The sequence below is a fragment of the Brassica oleracea genome, chromosome C9 (assembly GCF_000695525.1).
Source record: "Brassica oleracea var. oleracea cultivar TO1000 chromosome C9, BOL, whole genome shotgun sequence".
In the NCBI taxonomy this organism is placed as follows: domain Eukaryota; kingdom Viridiplantae; phylum Streptophyta; class Magnoliopsida; order Brassicales; family Brassicaceae; genus Brassica; species Brassica oleracea.
Genome location: NC_027756.1, coordinates 30,541,658 through 30,547,856, shown reverse-complemented (window position 1 = coordinate 30,547,856; position 6,199 = coordinate 30,541,658).

The following is a 6,199-nucleotide window of genomic DNA, read 5'->3' as shown; positions in this document are numbered from 1 at the left end:
GGAATCTTCGCAGCAAGGAGACTCGAGCATAGCGTCGGGGCTTCGCGGAAAGGTTTGTCGCTCACTTGTCTTTTCGATTGTTACATATTTCTCTGAAAGACAAAGAATCCCTAACTTTCTTCTCGTTTCGCAGTTCATGTCGTTGATCGACGGGATAATCAGCGAGTGCGGTTCTGAGACCAGTCGTTTTGCCGGGGAGTTGTTGGAACTTCAGGGTAGATGGTCCGAAACCGAGGACTGACGGCTGTCAAGGATTCTCACTCCGTGAAAATGTGGAAGCTCGAGGTCGCCATAGGGGAGCTCGAGAGGGACCTCGGGAAGACGGCGAGTTCATTTCATAAGGAGAAGAAAGCCAGGAAGGCCAAATCTTCAGAGGTGCGTCGTCTTCTGCGTCAGATCGAGGGCGATGCAAGGTTAGCGAGCCACGGGATTAGAGAGGCCAAGGACGCTCTTCGTTCTGAGTTTTAGGCTCGCTGGGCGAAGATCTCCGCCTTTCTGGGCTCCCTCGAGTGCATCCAGAACAGGGATTTAGCCTTGGCGACGATTGAGGGCGGGATGGCCATGGTTCAGTCGTTCCAGAGTGAGACTCCTCCGACCTTAGAGGCTGAAGAGGCCCGACTGTCCGGCTGCAAGGGAGATTTTAATAGACTGCGGTCCACGGATCAGTACATGGAGCCGAACCAGCATGGAGATTAGAACGTTCTGAAGATTTCAACTGAGATTCATGTTTTTAACCATACTGACCAGACTGACCGGACACTGTACTGGACTGTCCCAAATGCATCCGGATGGGAGCTTTGGCTGGAACCATGGCCAGATGACCGATTTCACCGTACTGAATTTTGTATTCACTGTCCTGTTTCCCATTTCATGAAGAACAGTCGAGACGGAATCACATTCAGACACACCAATCTTGAGATATGTCATCGCTATTCATTTCTGGACAGTACCGCACGAACCGCCCGTACAACCAGATTGGAACTTCAGTATTATCCACGACCAGATGATCGAAATTCCGAACTAAATCTCGGCTTTCCCGACCTGTTTTGCATTCTAAGAAGAATGGTCGAGGCAGATTTCAATTTGATCGAATGGATTTCAAGTTAGGCCGTGCAACTTCATTTCCGGCAAGTTTGGACTGTCCTGATCGCGTACTGGCCCTGTCCGCGGGACATGCTGAAGGTTCATTGAATCTGGACAGTGGAATTTGAAGGGTTCACTTGCAGTCAATGTTAATTTTCGTGCTTGACCAGATCTGGTCAATTTTATCATTTTCTATGTTTAGATTTCCCACATTTTTCTTTAAGTCTTTTGACTAGAACTTCTATATAATGTAACCATCAGATCTGAATAAGATAATTTCGTTTTGCTTTCATTCTTTTGAGTTTTTACTCTCTTTGTTCTTTGTTAGAACATTTCTATAAGTTTCTTTGGTGTGGTTAGCTCCAAACAAACACCTCTTTCTTGTTGGACCGGTGCGTCACATCCGGCAACAGATCGAGATCGTCTCTCCAACGGACCTGTGAGTCATATCAGGCGTTGAAAGACACTTAGACAGTATCATTGGGTCATTCCGCAGCCCCCTTGTGTCGTCATTCAGCCCACCAGTTCTCCTTTCGGAGTTCATATCCCCCTTACCGGTCGAGTAGCGTTTCCTAGGGTCTATCAAGTGGTATCATTGAGATCCATCTGGAAACCATTCCTTCTGATTTCGGTCTTGTTGAGCACCTTGAAAGGCATAGATGTGTGCTGCTTGTTCTTGGAAAAGATATTTTGATTTCAACAAGTATATCTCTTGCACATTTGATCCTGGTCTTTTAGATTGCGGTCCACGTATCAATACATGGAGCCGAACCAGCATGGACGAGAGAAACACTTGAGTTGGTCAGATTAAACACTTGAGAGAATGTGAGAATTTTTATCTAACTTTTTTGTTGAGAATTTTTCAGGTTATGATGTTTGGTCTCCAAAGGAAAAGTAACAAGGAGAAGCACCCACGACTTTCTGTCTCTCAAACCGCCTTTAAATATGCTTTGAATACTTTTGATGAGTATGTTGATGTGCAGGAAAAACCAAACCGGTGGAGCAAAGAGCATGTCAATACCTCCAAAGATGTGGCTGATCCGAAAAGGAAACATTTTCAGTTTGATGTCCAACAATTTTGTGATAACTTTGTGAAGGGTGTGGACAAAGCCCTCAAGGACGTCAGCAAGAACCAAAAGAAGAGCACATCCACACGTGCCCCAGTAGCTGAGCCATCCTTGTTCATTAGTAAGGAAACCCAAGGTGAATCTGAAAAACTGTCTTGAAAAACTTAAAGATTTTTCAGATTCTATACCCATTTTTTATGAATCTGATGAAGAACCAATTGAAAGCTTGATAATTTGTGAGCAAAGCTGTGATCTTTCTTCTCTTGAACCTGAGTTTATGGTTGATAATGAACAGGCTATTGTAGAACTAACTGTTTTGCAACCGGAGCATCCGAGTAGCTTTGATTTGTTTCAACAGGTTTTTAAGGAAGAGCCACTGAATTTTCCACATCAGTGTCCGTGTCTTGACACTTGGATATCTTTGGATGATGGTCCAGATCCTATGTTTGATGAGGAGGACGAATCTGGTCCAGTATTTGATGATGAAGAAACAAGCATCATGTCCACCTTCATGAAGAGCCAACTATGCTTTGATTCCAGCACATTTCCTACCCCTTTGTCTTTTGAACTTCAAGAGTACTGTGAGGAACCTTCTTTTCTTAATTCTCTACCTGACATTTTTGTCAAGATCAGTACTCATGATGTGATTCGTTTTGGCCTTGACAAAATGAAAGAATTTTGTGTTTCAAAATCTGTTTTTGATAACATGATTAATTCTTTTAAGGTCTTTGAACCTGATAAATTTCTTGAATAACCACGTTTTCAAAATGTCAAAGGCATTAATTCTGGATTTATCTTGTGTTTTGAACAGTTCTTAGAAAATAGCCATGGTTTTGATCATTTTGAAAAGTCTCTTGAGCTCGATTTGAAACAAACTGTTTTCTGTTCTAATAAATCTTTTTGATTCATTTGTTTTCAAAGAAAATAGCTTTGATCTTAACTCTTCTAGACATAGACTGATAACTGATCATTTGTTGCCATCCTCTTGTGCCTTGGACAAAATTCTGATTCAGAAGTTGCTGGAAAATAAATCACTTAAAACTGAAAATGATTTCTGTGATCTTGATTTTTGTGATTTTATTTCGCAGCCTGATCTTGTGTGTTCTAAATATGATAAAACTTGGCATCTTTTGAAATCATTTCGTGATCAATGTGTTGTCTTGAGCCTTGATGATATAGTGGTGTACAACACTTTCTTTGAAAAATACCTTGAATCTTTGATATTTGATTCCAAATCTGAACTTAAGCTTGTGTGTTCAGATGTTGAGCCGGATATGCACGTTCTGAAAATGTCTAATATTGTTGCATGTCTTGAAAAAATTTTGGTCTGTAATGTCTATTTTGTTGAGCACCTTGAAAGGCTTAGATGTGTGCTGCTTGTTCTTGGAAAAGATATTTTGATGTTTGATTTCAACAAGTATATCTCTTGCACATTTGATCCTGGTCTTTTAGTGTTTGTTTTGAGTATCCAGGAAAGACAGGTTCAGCCTCTGAATGAAAGCATTGGCCGTGCCCAACAACCTCAGATTTGGAGAAGCTTTGTTGTCAAACCGGCTACCTTGGTGCCAGCGACAGAGGTTCAGTCCAAGAAGGATATCTCAACAGTCCGAAGGTCTTTTGTCTTGATTCCAATTTTACTCAAACGCCAAGTCATCAAGGATTCACTGAGGCTTGGACTAGCATGAAAAGCTTCATGGATGAAGAAGTTATGAATTTTCCAAACCAAAGGTTCTTCAGTCCGTCTATCCGCGAGTACTAGATTTCTAAAGGATATTCATGCCCCAGAAAGAATCGGTCTGAGCGAAAACCGATCGTCCATGAACCAAAGTTTCTAAGGAGAGCAAGCACCAATGGACGCCAAAGTACTTGGATTTCCTTGATAAAAATGCCTTCAAAACTCCAAGGAAGTTTCTGTCCATTCTATTCATTTACTAAATTTCCCTTGAATTTTAATTCCTTTGTATCTGATTTATCTCTTTTTGATATATGTATATTGGATTTGAGGACAAATCCTTTTGAAGAAGGAGGAAATAATAGACTGCGGTCCACGGATCAGTACATGGAGCCGAACCAGCATTGAGATCAGAACGTTCTGAAGATTTCAACTGAGGTTCATGTTTTTCACCATACTGACCAGACTGACCGGACACTGTACTGGACTGTCCCACATGAATCCGGATGGGAGCTTTGGCTGGAACCATGGCCAGATGACCGATTTCACCGTACTGAATCTGGTATTCACCGTCCTGTTTCCCATTTCATGAAGAACAGTCGAGACGGAAACACATTCGGACACACCAATCTTGAGATAGGTCATCGCTATTCATTTCTGGACAGTACCGCACGAACCGCCCGTACAACCAGATTGGAACTTCAGTATTATCCACGACCAGATGATCGAACTTCCGAACTGAATCTCGGCTTTCCCGACCTGTTTTGCATTCTAAGAAGAATGGTCGAGGCAGATTTCAATTTGATCGAATGGATTTCAAGTTAGGCCGTGCAACTTCATTTCCGGCAAGTTTGGACTGTCCTGATCGCGTACTGGCCCTGTCCGCGGGACATGCTGAAGGTTCATTGAATCTGGACAGTGGAATTTGAAGGGTTCACTTGCAGTCAATGTTAATTTTCGTGCTTGACCAGATCTGGTCAATTTTATCATTTTCTATGTTTAGATTTCCCACATTTTTCTTTAAGTCTTTTGACTAGAACTTCTATATAATGTAACCATCAGATCTGAATAAGATAATTTCGTTTTGCTTTCATTCTTTTGAGTTTTTACTCTCTTTGTTCTTTGTTAGAACATTTCTATAAGTTTCTTTGGTGTGGTTAGCTCCAAACAAACACCTCTTTCTTGTTGGACCGGTGCGTCACATCCGGCAACAGATGAGATCGTCTCTCCAACGGACCTGTGAGTCATATCAGGCGTTGAAAGACACTTAGACAGTATCATTGGGTCATTCCGCAGCCCCCTTGTGTCGTCATTCAGCCCACCAGTTCTCCTTTCGGAGTTCATATCCCCCTTACCGGTCGAGTAGCGTTTCCTAGGGTCTATCAAGTGGTATCATTGAGATCCATCTGGAAACCATTCCTTCTGATTTCGGTCTTGTTGAGCACCTTGAAAGGCATAGATGTGTGCTGCTTGTTCTTGGAAAAGATATTTTGATTTCAACAAGTATATCTCTTGCACATTTGATCCTGGTCTTTTAGATTGCGGTCCACGTATCAATACATGGAGCCGAACCAGCATGGAGATCAGAACGTTCTAAAGATTTCAACTGAGGTTCATGTTTTTCACCATACTGACCAGACTGAGTACTGGACTGTCCCACATGAATCCGGATGGGAGCTTTGGCTGGAACCATGGCCAGATGACCGATTTCACCGTACTGAATTTGGTATTCACCGTCCTGTTTCCCATTTCATGAAGAACAGTCGAGACGGAAACACATTCGGACACACCAATCTTGAGATAGGTCATCGCTATTCATTTCTGGACAGTACCGCACGAACCGCCCGTACAACCAGATTGGAACTTCAGAATTATCCACGACCAGATGATCGAATCTTCCGAACTGAATCTCGGCTTTCCCGACCTGTTTTGCATTCTAAGAAGAATGGTCGAGGCAGATTTCAATTTGATCGAATGGATTTCAAGTTAGGCCGTGCAACTTCATTTCCGGCAAGTTTGGACTGTCCTGATCGCGTACTGGCCCTGTCCGCGGGACATGCTGAAGGTTCATTGAATCTGGACAGTGGAATTTGAAGGGTTCACTTGCAGTCAATGTTAATTTTCGTGCTTGACCAGATCTGGTCAATTTTATCATTTTCTATGTTTAGATTTCCCACATTTTTCTTTAAGTCTTTTGACTAGAACTTCTATATAATGTAACCATCAGATCTGAATAAGATAATTTCGTTTTGCTTTCATTCTTTTGAGTTTTTACTCTCTTTGTTCTTTGTTAGAACATTTCTATAAGTTTCTTTGGTGTGGTTAGCTCCAAACAAACACCTCTTTCTTGTTGGACCGGTGCGTCACATCCGGCAAC